The following is a 17,105-nucleotide window of genomic DNA, read 5'->3' as shown; positions in this document are numbered from 1 at the left end:
GGTGTGCACGTGAAGGCCATGTTGTGGTAATGTGGCCTTTTATTGCCAGGGGATCTGATCAAGCAGTTCTTGCTCAAATCAAAACCCTATGGAAGTGTGTGTGTGTGTGTGTGCGTGTGTGTGTGTGTGTGTGTGTGTGTGTGCGCGCGCGGGGGGGATTAGTTTGGCAAAGAAGTGAAGGTTTTGGACCCGGTGAGCCAAATTCTGGTTGCAGTGAAACATATACAAATCAATGGAAGTTACATATGTGAGACAGACAGCAGTTTGTCCCCTTATTTGTGACATTAAAATGATGAATGAAAATCGAAAGGAGGCAGAGGCGTCTCTGAACAAACCTCTTCGGGCAGGTGATCTGAGAAAGCATCTCACCTTTTCTTTCAAGATTTCTACATCAGAAATAATGAAAGAATATCTGCATTTGAGAGGTCACTAATTCCACTTCTTGTGCTCACAGAGGAGTTCTCATTCAAGTAATTATGTTTGTGTCTTGTAGCTCTTCATTCTTAACAAGGTTCTTCAGTTCCAACACCTACACCAAGCCACATTTTTTCATATTTCTCATCACTGAGTTCAGAGGGTGGAGAGTCAACTATATCAAGACTGCTCTGGGCATCCAGTAGCAGGAAGACACTGAGAAAGGTGCAGCTCAACTGCTTCAGGGAAAACATTTGTTCGCTCTGAATTTGTGTGTGATAGTAAGAGTGTGTTCTTGTATGGAATTGCCTTTTCAATCCCCAGTGCTGATGTGCTCAATTCACAGCACATGAAGATTCTTCAATCCATCACTATCAAATGCTATTATTTGTATTGCTGTAGCATCTATAGATCTTAATAAAATCAGAACCCCTTGTGCTAAGCACTGTACAGACACATAGCAAGGCAGGGCTCCAGCTGTCAGCCCCCGGCAACGGGGCTCCAGCTGTGAGCCCCACATGGGACTGACAACCAACATGCAATGTGAGTAACATAGTGTCTACACGGACACTGTGTCACCTTAACTACATCAGCCTAAGTGCTATGCCTGTCTGGAGGTGGAGTTGTTAAGTCAATGTAGTTACATCCATGGGAGCTACATTTTAGTGTAGATGCTTAAGAGTTAGGTCCACGTAAGCTGCCTTGCATTGACATAACTTTGTAGTGTACACCAGGCCTAAGAGACAGAGAAGGCACTGTTATCCCTGTTTTATAGACGAGGAACTGAGATTAAGGGCCTGATCTACAGCCCACTGAAATCTATGGGAAGACTCCCTTTGCCTTCAGTGGGCTTTCCCATTGATGGTAGGAAGCTGGGCCCAGATTTTAAAGGTATTTAGGCATTGAGGCACTCAGCATTGCAATGCCTAACTGATTTAGGTGCCTACATCTCATTTTCAAAAGAGCGTTGGGCACTCAATGGGACTTAGGCACCTAAGTGCCTACATTCCTTTTGAAAATGAGATTTAGGGTTCTAAATCAGTTAGGAGTTGCAATGCTGAGTGCACAACACCTAAAGACTTAAAAAATCTGGGCCTTGTTAGCTTATCTGTAGGGCCCTACCAAATTCACGGCCATGAAAAACGCATCACGGACTGTGAAATCTGCTCCCTCCACCCCTCTGTGCAGTCTGGTCTTTTGTGTGCTTTTACCCTATGCTGTACAGATTTCACAGTGGAGACCAACGTTTCTCAAATTGGGGATCCTGACTCAAAAGGGAATTGCAGGGGGGTTACAAGGTTATTTTAGGGGGGTTGCGGTATTGCCACCCTTCTTTCTGTGCTGCTTTCAGAGCTGGGTGGCCGGAGAGCAGAGGCTGTTGGCTGGGTGCACCTAACCACCAGCACTCAGCCACCAGCGGTGCAGAAGTAAGGGTGGCAATACCATACCGTGCCACCCCTACTTCTGCGCTGCTGCCTTCAGAGCTAGGCAGCTGGAGAATGGTAGCTGCTGACTGAGGGTCCAATTCTGCAGGCAGCAGTGCAGAAGTAAGGGTGACAATACCGTACCATGCAGGGCCAGCTCCAGGCACCAGCGGAGGAAACGTGTCTGGGGCAGCATGTGCTAAGGGGCGGCATTCCGTCCATTCTTGGGGTGGCACAGTCCAAGCATTTTGTTTGTTTGTTTGTTTTTTGCTTTGGCAGTCCGAGAAGCTTTGTTTGGTTGGGGCGGCAAAAATGGTAGAGCCGGCCCTGATACCATGTCATCCTTACTTCTGTGCTGCTGCTGGTGGTGACTCAGCCTTCAGAGCTGGGCTTCCAGCCAGCTGCCACTGCTCTCCAGGTGCCCAGCTCTGAAGGCGGCACCACCGCCTGCAGCAGCGCAGAAGTAAGGGTAGCGGTACCGCAACCCTTCCCCCCTCCACACACAATAACTTTGCAACCCCCCAGATATCCTGAGTTGCAGTCTAATGCCTTAGCCACAAGGCCATTGTCTCACAGCTAATTTAACATCACATCATATTGAGAAAAGCTAGCACAGTCAGTGTGCCAGCCAAAGTGTGTCTGCCACTTTTCCATTGAACGGTATTTGTTTTACTTTTCAACATTCATTCAGACTCTTATAACAAAATACAATACAAACACCCAGAGTGAAAGACAGCAGCAATGGGATGTATCTTTTAAAAAGCCTTTTGTCTGTAGACATTTTCAGCTATTTCTTGTGTAGGAGTCAAACATAGTAGACACAACTACCAATTCATGTCTCACAAGAAATTATGTTCACAGTAACAATCTCCTTGTGGTCTTCCAGCCTGGCCTTCTCAAACCCCTGAGAAGGATTATTACTTAGTGAGGTCATGTGATAAGTGAGGTGCCATAGCTCTCTAAGCATATCTTGCTAAACAAAATACTTTTCATTATCAAAAACTACAGCTTCCTAGGAAGGAAACTTAAACTTAGGAAATACATTTCTTTTGGATAATTCACCACTTCAGAATTAAACACAATCCTTCTCTCACTAATCACAAACAATCTGCATCCATAAGCAAAAGGAGAACTTAAACCAGCTAATCTTTCCCTAATATACTTTTGTGTAGAAAACGAGGCTAATGAATATTACTGATTGCCAACACTAATGCATCTTTGCCTGACATAAGAAATAATTTATCACGTCATGCAAATTTGGAGCTATCAGATACTTGACTTCGAATCCATATTAAGATAGCTCTCAAAACAAGAAACAGGTCTATCACATGAGACAACAAAGGAAAATGTCATTTTTTCCTTATAAGCTGTGTTTTATGTAAATCTGGCTGACAGTTTTTCAAATTAGAATTCTTCTTTATGTAGTTTCTCTATAAAAGATTAATTTTCAGTTATTTTAATTATAAATTATTTTTCATATAATACATTTTTAGAAATATGATCTCATTTGACCTGCTTTTTTCACTTATGTCTCAGGTGATCCCCAGGATGGAAACAGCAAAGAAAAGGTAGCTATTAACTATGGAGATATCTGAGCTGCTATTCTCAGCCCGAGAAAGGAAATATTTCTGTGTACCAGCCAGCTATAAGAGACAACTCAAGTTTGACTATAGGAGTCAAATGTCTATCAAACAAAACTCTTTGCTTCTGCTTCAGTGAGCTTTTAAGATGCATGTTTCTCTTTGTTAAAATGGAGACAGAGTAAAAAGCATTAACATTTATGTAGACCCCCCGAGAAAAAAAAAACCTAGGCTAGGTGGCACTGAATAACTGATTTATTTATCTCTTGCTTGGTTAATGAATTATAGGCAATCCCTGCTATGGATCCATAAGACTATTATAATAAGCTTTAATCCAGAGAGCCACATATATTGTGAATAAAGTTCTATGGAAATATCATTTGATTTTCTATGCAGTTATATACCCTATGCATTAAAAAAAAACCAGTTTAGCAATAGTGATATTCAGTCACTAGAAAAGAACACTGCATGGAGTCCAGTCATTAACTACTTTCTTGCAGAGATACACTTACAAAACTAGGGAGAGAATTTTCAGCACCCTGCAGATAATTGCTGGTTATAGAGGAAACTAGTTATTTTATCTGCAGCTGGCTGCAAAACATGATCCATATTTCCAGGGAATTGCTCTCTTCTTGTGTTGCTTCAGTTTTGTGGCTGTGTCGGATGCTTAATGGCCAGTGTGAAACGTTCTTTAAGACTTCACTACGTGCTGATCTTGGAAGCTGCAAAACTGCCTTGACTACTACTATGGGCAGTCTATTAAAATGATGTTCACTTACTTGGGGGCGGTGTAGGGGGGGAATGGCTGTCAATCTCCCTCAGTGAGAAGAGTGTAAAACACTGCTGGTCCAATGAGGTGCTCCTGTTATCATTAAAAATGTTAAGATCTATTCTTTGCTGGATAGCTGACATCCAAATATGTTTTATTGCTATTAATCCAGTGCTTTCTCCCATGTGCTGATGCTAAAATTTCTTTTCAGGTTTGGGCAGAAAGCATAGAAGGATAAGAAAAGGGGTTTGAAAAGATTATTTATCCCACAAAACAGTTTCTTTGGCCATAACCCATTACAGTAACCTGCTGTTTACAGGATCTCTGCAGGATGAGTGCAGAGGACATTACTAAAAGACCTTTTGAGGTCCCTTCCAGTCCTACACCTCTATGATTCTATATAGCTGCCATAGCTTGTCAGGCCATTGTTATATTACCAATATTTCCTTTCAAAGTGACCAAGTTTTAGATATCAGAGGGGTAGCCATGTTAGTCTGGATCTGTAAAAAGCAACAGAGAGTCCTGTGGCACCTTTAAGACTAACAGAAGTATTGGAGCATAAGCTTTCGTCTGACGAAGTGGGTATTCACCCATGAAAGCTTATGCTCCAATACATCTGTTAGTCTTAAAGGTGCCACAGGCCTCTCTGTTGCTTTTTACAAGTTTTAGATGTGGCTGAACATGGAGGTGTAAGCAGAACATCCGTATGCAAAATACACACTGTGCTCTTGCAGGATCACCACATTAACACCATGTTGAGTAGTTCAGCCTGAAATGACTTTGGAGAAGGTAAGATCAAGAAGATCCTTTATACTTGTGTAAGCCCCAAAGCTTGATGCCCCTTTAGAGAAGCTACTGGCAGGTGTCATTTACATAAAGTATAATTTTGCTTATCCATAGTTCTGTGTAGTTTGTTTTGTCGCATTATTTGAAATTTGTTTGAATTATGATTTGATGAATGTGTGTGTTAATGTAACGGTGATAATTCATGAAAGGGCATATGAATTGTGCAAGATATACTTAGTAGAAAGTTGGTCGCCTTGAGTGGACAGGTAGTAGACTCTGGCTAGGAAAAGAACCTAAATTCAATAAGGGACCTCAATAGGCTCCGTTAGGAAGAGGAAGCCAATACAGTTGTATGAATATAAAATTGGTGTGACAGACTCAATGTATAAAGTTCAAATTTACCTCCATCCTCAGGTCTGAATTATTTGTAATTCAGACACCGACTAAGTATAAACGCTCAGCCTAAGCTGTCTTTGCAAGCAGGATTTCCCTTGAGCAACTCCTCCCTCCCCCGCAGTTCCCTCTGCTCTCAAGAGACACTCCACTCTTATATCCTGGGTCGAGCTAACCAGATCCACTTACCAGCATGGGCCAACAGTAATTATTTTGCATCTTTATACACGGCTCTAGCACCTGAGTTGAGGGGGTTCCACAGAAAAACCCTGCACTTCTCTGCAGGAGCCTAGAAACTGCCTCCCTATTACAAGGGGAAACAGTTCAGTAGAGAGACCAGAGGCAACATCAATAGAAAGATATGATTATGTGATTGTGTCGCTGTCTCCAAAAAGTACCAGGTGAGACAAAAGGGGCAAAGAAAGAACAGGGGACAAAAAATTATTAGAAAACAACTTTTTAAAATGGTTGTAATTACTTGGGATTGGAGGGAGAGATTTCAGGGTTTAAAGGGCTTTCCAGAGTCATATTCCTTGCTCTGATATTGGACTCCCTCCCTCTCTGCCTTGGGCAGGACAGATAGACCCATATTTTAAACTTTGCTCCCTAATTTTGGGTGTTCATATTTTGACACTTGAGTACTATTCTGATGGTGTTTCTTGAATGACTAAATCTAAGAAATGTTCTGTCATGAGTACACTTGGAGGACACTAAGACTGGAGCCATTTTAACTATGATCTTCAGTACTGAATGGCCTTTCCACTTCTTCAATGTTTTAACAACCAAGACATTAACATAACATAACATAACATATTCTGAGCTTCATATTCTCCGCCAGGGACAGGGTACAAGAATAAGATATAAGGAGCATCAAAGAAGTTACCATGTTAGTGAGGCTCAAACTTTCCTTCACTGGACCACTTTGGCCCTCTTTAATCTCATAAAACTGTGCTTTGCAAAATGTTCTCTAGCCATATTTTAGAAAGCTACTTAACGCTTCACTCCATTATTGAAATTAAACCACATGCTGTGCAATTTCACAAAGTATTTTTAAGAGTCTTTTCTTAAATTAAGCTTTTATGTTGATTGCTTTCTAGTCTTTAAGGATCTCTCTTCAACTGAGATGACATGTAAAAATCTCTTGAAGGGGAGTATTACCCTTTCTATATTATCTCTCTCGATGTGTCCATTATGTACGAAGTCTGTAACCAAGGCACCTGTAAATTTTAAGAACCTCTTATATTTAATTTGAGTTCAGGAAGATACAGTCTTTTGAAGGGGCTGTGTCTGTTGTCCCTCCTATCCTCTAACTTGACATGCACATGACAATTTTTCTTTAGATTTAAGTAAATAGCTACATTTTATTATTTGTAAAGATGAATGCAAAGTAATTGCTTAATTACTTTTATTTACCAATCCTATCAGACCATACTCTGCCATCTATGAATGCCACGCTGAGATCTTGGATTTACCAAGGTTATTTTGCCCTCTCTAGTTTCCATTTTGGTTTTCATTACCACAGTTCTCTCTCCCTATAATTAGAATTTTGATTCATATTCATTTTACCAGGGCAGCTCAACATGGGCATTGGAGTCAGATGCTTTTCTGCATATTTGGCTATAGATTATGCCACATAGCAGCACTGCTTTGCACAAGTACTTTCCTAACAAAATATTACAAGTTATATATTTTTCTTGATTATATTTGGAATTCCTGATTTTTCTTTTTCTAAAGTATTATCATAAAAATAATTTAAAAAAATTCACCTCTGAAGACTGAAATAAACTGATGAATGCATTGATTGTCATTTATTTATGTAAAAAGCTGACAATTCTATTTAAAACAGTTTCAAACAATGAAAGTTGTGTGCAATGTTTGCCTTTGAAAATAATGGTGTTAGTGGCGAGACAGGATTAGTTCAAAATAGGTCATGAGGCAGGCTAACTGTACAGTGCTGCCTGTGACTGAAGTGTGAGTTATATCTGCCAACTATTTTAACTTCTACTAGCTAATTTTAACTGGTAAGGTACTTGGAAAGAAGAATTCTTGATGGAACTTGTTTTGGCTAACTACTGAATTTGTCCTTTTTGCTTCCTTCCTGATCTAACTGCTTTACTTATAATGCGCTGGGATTTCTGCACTTCTTCATAATGAGATTGCTACAGTGCAAATGTGCATGTTAAATTGAGGAAAAAAAGTCCATGCATGGATGTGGATACAAAAACATAGACCCCCCCCCAGTCATCCACCAACCGAATTCATACGGTACTGAGAACAGAAATGATGCCCTGCAGCTCTAACAACACAGATGTCGCACTGGTCTGTTAAAAAGACAGCACCACTAGTTCAAACAGTAAAGGAGACTGTTATATATAAAGGTTGTTGCAGTACAGCTTCAGTCACACCTCAGAAAGCAGGATCTTAATGATAAATTCCAGGCTGGCTTCAGGGGAGACAAAGCTAGCAGTCTGCTTTTTGAAGATGCGCTTTGATCTTTTGCTGCAGGCTGATTCAGGGATATGTGTTCTGTATTAGTGCACCTTTATCTCTCCGCTGGTTTTGAGGCCATAAAGCCTGGTGCCCTTTTAAAATGTTTAGTACAGATGCTAAGATTGACTGGAACTGATCTATCCCATTTACAGGTCAATGCCAATTTGTAAGTTAGGTATTTTGCTCCTCTAAGCTTGTTTTTTATGCTGTGAGAGACCCAGAAGGCTGTTTCTCGCCTTTTGATATTAGTACTTGTATCATCTTCTTGCTTCAGTTATTTGTCAGTGTGATCTGAATTTTCATTGTTGTACTGATTATAATTCTCTATCTTCCTTGTCTCAAGTGCTATTGTCTTGTTTTACCACAGTCCGAATTGCTATGTCAGGTAATTTTCTGAAGTTAATTCTTCTCTTATGATCAAGTTCCAATAAACATTAAGTAACAGTACAGCTGAATGTCCTAGAGCAATATATTTTCAACATTAAATACATGAATGATGAAGTAATGCTTTACCAAATATTTTGGATGTCTAGAATACTGGACATAGCTCACCCCTTTAAGTTCACCTGCAGAAGAAAACCCAGATCACAAATGGAGAAGTCATTCAGAGGAAGAACGTTCTTTTACGGGAACCTTCTAACAGAAACCACTCATAAACAAGCATTTACTATAACAGGAGTAACTTTCAAGGCAGGTGACGTGTTAACTTGTATCTAAGAAATTTGCTAAAACCTCACTTATTTTAAATGTATTTGTCTTCTCCTTTCTCTTGTCCTGTCATTGTAGCCATCCTAAAAATACGTTGTGATGTCTCTGTTTTCTATAAATATTTCTTTTGTTTTAATTTGATTGTTTTAATTTAATATTAATATTAATAAAATATTAATTTTAGTATAAAAATCTAGGTCTTCCTTTTCTAGAGCAACTTGCCAATTTTCTTGAAGGTATGTATTGGTTTCTTTTCTCGTTTGTGGCATTTAGCACTGAGATTTTCAAAGCTGCCTATGGGATTCAGATGTCCAAGTCCAGTTAAAGCTTTTGCCAGTTTTGCCACCAGCACTTATTGCCCCACCCAAAAAATCATCATCCCCCCCAAAAGCCCAGCACCTGACCCTTACTCACCTGATCTCCCGTCCCCTCAGTCCCTTGGGCCAATACACCATGCTACCTCTCATGCTATTGAGCTACTTCTCTTTGGGACCGGTGGCCATACAAGCTGCTCTGCAGAGAAGCTGGCCGAGAGGGAACTTGATATAGGTTGGTGCATTAGGACCTATTGTGATCTTGAGCCTGCATCTTTCCATGAAACTAGGGACTCCTGGGTATGTTTTTTTCTGTACTCCAAAGCACAGTCCTGGGGGGCTGCAAGAGAGTTGTGAATAATCTGTGATCTTTAGGAAAATTGAATGACTGTGCTCTCAGCCCAGGGATCTGTATGGATTGATTTACACTTTCAAGGTTATCTTAGCAAGGAAAAAGACTAGAAACTTCCTTTTTATTAAAACTAAGCTAGATTGTCCTCTACATTTCTTGGTCTCCTTAACAGGGCAGGGGGCCTACAGCTGCAGGCTCAGAATTCTAAATTGCTAATTCATGCATGAGTTTTTTAAATGAGTCAAACATGCAGAGCTATTCATAAAAGGAAGCAATGGGAATATGCATCTAAACTGAAGCCATTCAAATTACTGAATCCCAAAATCCTTTACCAGTATGTAATCAGGATAATTTAGGTGTAAGACCTGATTAATTAACTCTATAATCTATTCAGCTCTACACAGGTCCTCACAACATGCAATTACCTTTCAATCCAGACCCACACATCCCATATTAAAAGCAGTCATGAAAGCTATTATTAAATTAGAGTTCTTAAGCCCAATGCCAGATAGCAAAAACTGTCACTTGAAGAACAGTAACACTGAAATAGATGTGATTTAAAACAAAGATTGGAAGTTGGAAGAACCTGTCTGCATAAAATGAAGAAAAATTAAGATTTTGAGGAGATGGGATTTGCACTGATGTGTGGGATTCTGATAAATTGCTGAACAAATTCCACAAAGAAAAACAGACTCAAGGTAGCTGCCACTTAGAAGTGAAAAAGTACAAAGATCAGGACTGGATGTGGAAATACAGATTTAAAAAGAGATTCAACTTTAACAGAAAGGCAAGTGGAAGCTCAGGACGTGAACTGGCATCACTTAGGCCTAGATGTGATGTCAAGTGAAAAGTTTAGGAGATGGAAGCTGGAGTAAGATTGATTTAACAATAGATACAATTTAAACAGAAAAGCTAAGGTGCTGGGAGCTGAGGTTTGGGATAACATCCATTTAAGCGTAGATTTAATTTAAACAGAAAGGCCAAGGAGGTGGAAGGTGGAGACTAGAACAAGATCAATATTAAATTAGCTAAGTGGAAGCTGGAATCAAATCAGTATGTTAAGGTTGCTGAATAGAGTATTTGGGGATGGGGAAGGAATGAGTGGAGATGGGAAATGAGGAGGCATATTTAATAAACTATACATGAACACTAACTATAGGCATTGTTTAACCTTGATAGGAATATTATTTATTATATTAGTGTCTCCTGGACACTTAAAGGAAGGCACAATCCCTGGCCAAGGAGATTACATTCATATTTGAAGGGAAGAGAGAGAGATATATTTATCAGTAGCAAAAACAATGAACAGGAATTAAATTTGCATAGTATGAGGTATCAGTTTAACTGAAAAGACTCACATTTTTATTTTTAAGTCGGTAAACTAATTTAATCCTAAGGGAAGTGTGTGTGTCGGCATGTGTATGTGTATTTTCAGCATCCAGAATGGTGACTAGAGGCTAGTATCTGTATTTCTGTATCACTAGGTATTCTGATGGTTTAAACTATAATTCATTGTGACACTGAACCCTTATAGGAGCAAGAAAACATTAAAAAAATGCTAAATTATGCATCACAACATATTTTTTTAACTGTCCTAATGTTGCACATGAAAGAATGAGAATTACTCTGAATACAAAGGGTATATCTGCAGAGGTAACTTGGGTGATTGGCACACACAACTGAATACCTAGGTTAGCCTAGCCTCGGTGTGAGCAGCCACAACACAAAGCCCTACCCATATTACTGTGTCCTCCCTGGTGTGTACTCACCCCTGTGTGTTGCTAGGACTTCTGGGAGCATGACTAATGATTCTTTGTGCTGTAGTAAGTTGAGCTGCTTTATGATTATTTCCCAGTGAATTGTGGGAGAGCTTGTGTGTCCTTCTGGGCATGCAGGGGGAATTGTGGGAAGGCACTGGACAATTACAAGCACTCCAGTGATTCAGTGTGCATCCTCACTGCAAAGTGGGTGGGTTACTAGCCCTACTGAAAGTGGCACCTGAGCTCTAACCCATTCCACAGCTGGGTCAACTAGCCTGGTTTAAAGAATCATTTTAAACCAGTATGGATGGGAGGGGTCTTAGGGCCAACACCTGAGTAAAGGCCTGAGTTAAGTCTGCAGTGAAGACGTACATAAATAATTTACCACAGGCAAGAATGGTATTGGCAAGAATAAGCCAGGCAGATTTTCCCAAGTCTTTTGATTCACTTTTTCCGATAGCATGTGCTCTCTTGATGAACTTCTAGAACGTGTGTGGGGGTCTTTTAGATGTTGCCATTCTCCCTGTCATTGACCATTATCTATCTATGTACACATAATGATCTGGAAAGGGCACCAGCTTGTGTGTTTCTTCTAACTGAATGACTCCTTCTTTCCATGAAACACATCCCAGAGTCAAGGCTCCCCTCTGAAATATGGCACTGTGCTATAGCCTATATCTGACCCTCCACTGCTCCTTATTGTGCGTGTGGCTATTAAAGACAGACTATAGCCTCATTGTAGCAGGCAATACCTCTTTAGCACCCCCTGGGGCACAGCCCTCTAGATGTCCATGGTGTCTCCCCCTTGTGGGAAGAAGTTAAAGAAGTCCAAACAAAAACTCACTATGCTCCCACAGCCCACAAAAAGCAGAGTGCTAGGTCTTCAAGGAGCCAAAGAGATGAAAAAAAAGAGAAAAATGTCAGCCCATCTACTCTCTGAGAGGGCCAGGGAGACCTAGGCTTTCAAGCCATTTCCCTGGTCAGAAACCCCTGCTTCCAGAAGCCAGGGAGCTCTGAGTTGCAGCTCTGCTCCTTCAGAGTGCTGCCCTGCATTAAGCAGAGATTCTCTATTCTAAGGACCTGCCCATCTCGAGGCTCGACAAGCCTCCCGGCTGCTCTGATTGTGCACAAGGGAGCTCTTTAACTCCTTCCTGGCTGGGGTGAGGATCTGCCCCAACACACTTTTATACAAGGCTCACTTTTATAGCATGTCTGGGTACCACCTCCTTGTCACTACTGGGACAGAACCCAGCAATTGTTTAATAGTGCATAGCAATACTGCATGACAGTTTAGAACCGGAGATGAAGAATACCCTATCCAATCTGCCCGTTGACCTGCAGGGCAGAGGCTGAAATCGACTTCTTTTCTCAGTTTTTGACTTATGATATTTTTGAAGGGGTGAGTCACAGTGCAAGTCCATTATTCTGCAGTAGAATAAGAGAGTCAAGTACTGTCTCCATTGAAATCAATGTGAGTTTTACCACTGACTTCAGCAGGGCCAGGATTTCACCCAGTGTCTTTAGTGCTGATAGTGTTAAACAGGTTTTTATTTTGTGTAGCTCCCAGAGATTTTGTTACTGGATGCTGGGAACTTATCTATCCATGTGTTTCCACAACACTTATCAAACTGGATCCTGATGCTAGTTGAGACTACTGCATACTTCTTCAGTGTAAATAATAAAGTAACATGTAGGGATAATTTAAGGAGTGGAATGACCCTGGCTGTGTTTGTCTTCATTATTTACTTCAGAATGCATTGTGTTAGCTTAGTCTAGGAGCAATTTTGGATTTCAAGTTAATCTTGTGATGCATAAGCATCATGTACTAGGGGCAGGAGGGCATCAAAGGGATTTCAAGATCATCATAGAAGATTCATCCTTTGTATTAGCAAGATGGGGCTGATAAAGGAGGGCAAAAGTGGCACAGGAAATATGTGGGGTATGAATCTAAACAGTCAGCTTCCAGTTGAACACACAATGCCTCATCAGTGGTGCCAGATTGCTATGAAAAACAATCTACCAGAGCTATGGCTTGAAAACTAGCTCCAGAAAAGTTGTCATTGATTAGACCAGGGTGTCTCAAAAATGTTCATCTCATGACCCATGTCTCAAAAGATAGTGTGTCTCACGGACACTTCTGCATTCATGATCTCATGTTTCATCTCCCCTGACATTCACGATCATATAACATCTGCAACTACAGCAACTGCTTAAATGGAAAAGTGATATTACCAAAATAGTTACATATTTTCAACTGTCTTTAATGTGATTTAACACTTGGAAACAAGGGGGAGCAGCCAGCACCATGTTACCAGCCGATTCTTCACAGAGCACCAGCAGATGCTCCGTGGGCCCCTGGAGCTCCTGAGACCATATCTGAGAACTGCCAGGTTAGACACTTCATCTCCAGACAGACAATAACTGTATAACCCATGGAACAAAAAAAGCATTTTATCAGAGAAGTCCACCCACTCTTGGTCACAGCTCAAGGCACTCCTGGGGGACATACCGGGGCTGTGACTTCATCCTGCCTCCATCTTCAACAGTACATCATGCTCTTGGCTGACCCAATTGTTAATCTTTGGAGATTTCTGGAGCAGACAGCTCAGAAAGATACAAGTATCCATATAAGCCTCCTAAAATAAAGCTAGTCACTGCTGTCTTATAAAAACACTCCAAACCCAGGGGAATGCTTTAAATGTGGCAGCAACAACCTTGTTTCAGTGCCAGCTAGTAAAGCCTATTATCATTCTATTGTGATGGTCAGTCAAGCATATTCAAGTACTAGCCATTAACGACACATTGTGTTTCTCCTCATTGCCTGTCATTGTAATACTAACAGCATCTCACAGATTCCTAATGATAGTTTAAGTTAGGAACTGCTGGCCACTGTTCTGAAAGTTTCAGAAGTCTCCTGCTTTCAATAAGTTTAATTAGGATGTTTAGTGTCTTATAATACTTATGGTTTGTGTCATACATAACGCAGCTGAAATGCAGTCAGCCTTCTTCCTGGTCATCCCTGTACAATGCCAATATAGTAACTATTTTGATTTATGGTGAAAGTCCTCTTCTAATAAAACATAAGTCTAGAGGACTGCATTTCAAAAGGATTCAACCATATGAAGTCTTCCAGTTGGTGTGATGATATAATAGTGGATTCCAAATAACTGCACAGTTCATGACAGATAGATTGGTACAGGGTCCAGTGCTACTCAAATGTTTATTATAGTGAGAAAAGATGTGAAGTCAATGAGATGTGGATCCATCATATGGTGCCAGTGATGCTCGTGGTCTCAGGGTTAAGTCAGGCATTAAGCATATATAGTGCCCATTTCATAGGGACATTGGAACCAACCCTGGTGAGTTGCATCTTAAAATAATTTGTCACCCGTCTTCAGATGCTGGTAAGAACAGGTGTTTGTGTGAGGGGGTGGGGTGGACAGGGGGTTCTAGAAAGCCACAGATACCTTATGTTGTTCCAAGAGGTACCTGGTTATGTCATTGTGATGTACAGCAAAGTGCATTGCTGGCATGTGGGTTCACCTTGGATGATGAAATCCAAAATGGCACAGTATGGCTGAGGCAATGGGGGTAAGGTCAAGCCAAGGTTGCAAAGGCTGGAGAGGCAAATATTGTGTAACTTTGTGGGCCGGACACTTCAATATGGGACTCAAACATGTTATTATGATTGGCGATGTTTTACTTAGTCCCAGGCAGGTCACCTGAATAGAGGACAAGATAATTTATCCAGTTCCCCAACATCAGATCCACAATGTATCAGCTGATGTCCCTCTGATTAATGTATCCCTAAACATTGTGGTACAGTTAAACCAGGTCATACCATCATTGTATTTAAATGTGCAAGCCTTAATGAGTAGGCGCACAGAATAGTTCATTTGGAAACTGGACAATTGAAGTATTCAAAGCAATATAGACACACTGGAGAAATGCTCTGTGGTGGAAGTTAGCGTACAGTATCGGGGAACATCTATGGATATGCATGATATCAATGGACTTTGTAATTGTGCAAGTCATATTAATATTTGTGTAAAGTGTTTTGATTTGGCAGGTTTGGATCTTGATTAAGCAGTTGAGGAGAAGCAGAGATGTATATGAAATACAGGCCTGGATGAAGCCTTAGAAAGGATTCTATAGCTTCATGGTGGGGAGAGTTAAGAGTGAAAACATGCTCAGGCCTGACGGAGCCGGCTTATGTTTACTTAGCATAAGTAGAATTGCACAGGTGTAAGAAATGGCAAGGTAATCATGTTTGCAAGGCACGCTGAAGAGAAAAGTAACCACACAACCAGAAAAGACTGATTTGAGCAAGCACAAAACCCGTACTGACAGAGGAGGCGAGTTAATAGGCAAATTAGAGGTTAATACAAATGTATAAGGAAAGATAACAGAAAGTAATATACAGTGAGTGTAACAAAGGATCGGGATCCCAATGTCCTTCCCACTTGTAATTGATCACTACTTCTGGGAGATTTGCCTTACTGATAAAGATTTGTTTGTCCCATCAGCCTGTAGGAGCTGGATTTTATAATGTACTATGAGAATTAATGTATGATTTGATTTCATCCTGTCAGCCACCCTTTTTGAATAGCAGAAAGGAATGACAGACCAGAACAATCCTTCTGACTGATTATGGTCACCCTTTTGTTTTAGGATAAGTTATAATGTCTACTATGGTTTCCTATATGTATTACAAATTAGGCAGTCTAGTTAAATATACATTTCTTTGTTTTAAGGTTTTAGTAAGTAAGGGACAGGATTCTCTATTGTGTCTATGTTAAGTAGATTAGAGGAACATTGAAGGCCTGGGTCTCAATGTGAATTGTCTTGGTTATTGATTGTAAAACTTAGCAAGGTTTAATTTGCAATGCCTTTTTGCTCGATATAAAATACTACTGTTTGTATTCTCAATCTGTTTGTGTGAATGAGGAATGTATGCATCAGGAAAAGATAAGGTGGGAAGGCCATTGTTATAGCCAGAGTCAAGGAAGAAGGAGTGAAGAGTCTTAAAGGACATCAAAGAGTCATCAATGCGCATCCATAATGAAGAGCAAATTGACAACCTTGAGGTGAAGCCTGGCACCCCTAAGGACAATTGATTAAATCGGAACAAAGGATAAGATGACCCTCTCGGAGGTGTACTGGAATGTTTATATCAGTTAAGAAGTAACCGGTCACAAACTGACACAGCAAAATCCATAGGCTTCAACAGAGAAAAAAACCTATAAGAACAGGGTGCTTGGCCATGGGATTTTGGGTTCGTCTTGCCACACTCCAGAAGCATCGGATCGCGACCGATAGAGCCCCGCTCCCCTCTGCGACCAATCTGGCTGGCCACTAGATTGATCCAGACTCTGGACTGGTAACTATAAACATCACTGCAGGAATGTGTGTGTATGTGTGTGTGTGTGTCTAAAAAGCATATGCTAACTATTGTGGTATTCTCAATAAATGCTGTGTATTTACCTTCCTATATAAAGATCCTGTGTGCTTTGTATGAGCATAACAAGCTGAGTGGTGAATTTCTATTCAACAATCCCCGCAGCCATACATACATTACACATCGTTCGCACTTTGGCGGAGGTGCTCAGTGCTCAGGCTGTTAGGAGCAGGATGAGGCCAGGCAGGCCCCCTGGGATAGCACTTGTGCAGGAGATGGTGTCGTGGCAGCAACAAGCAGAAGCAGCACTGGCCACCTTACTGCCCACTAAGGTTTGGCCCCGTGGCCCTTCCATCAGGGTGGGGCCAAAATTGAGTGAGTGGCATTGCAACCTGGAGCTGCAATGCCACTCAGGGTTTGGCCCTGCAGCCCCTCCTGAGCAGTGCTGTGACCCCCTTGCACAAGGGTGCAACCCTACTCACTAAATTTTGGTCTTGCCATCCCACCCCCATCATGATGGAGGGGCTGTGGGGCCAAACCTGAGTGGGCAGTGGGGTGACCTATGCTGCTGCTCCTCTCCCTGCCATAGGGCTGGCTCCTATACCAGGGCTCGTCCTGGGGGCCTATCCAGCTTTGTCTCTCTTCCAGATGCCCATGTCTCTTCTGCTCTGCTTGCAGGACTTCTCAGCAACAGCCTCAAGACCTGGGAGCTGCATT

The 17,105-nt window shown here is 41.2% G+C and overlaps 1 protein-coding gene across 6 annotated transcripts in view; it reads right to left on the bottom strand.

Moving 5' to 3' along the window:
* NKAIN3 (sodium/potassium transporting ATPase interacting 3) overlaps window positions 1–17,105 on the bottom strand; it is a 512,275-nt gene that overhangs the window by 11,873 nt on the left and 483,297 nt on the right. The gene's annotated exons all lie outside the window — the stretch shown is intronic.

This window comes from Chrysemys picta, chromosome 2, assembly GCF_011386835.1.
Source record: "Chrysemys picta bellii isolate R12L10 chromosome 2, ASM1138683v2, whole genome shotgun sequence".
Taxonomy (NCBI): Eukaryota; Metazoa; Chordata; order Testudines; family Emydidae; genus Chrysemys; species Chrysemys picta.
Note: the sequence above shows the minus strand (reverse complement) of the source record. Positions and strands in the feature narration are given on the sequence as shown.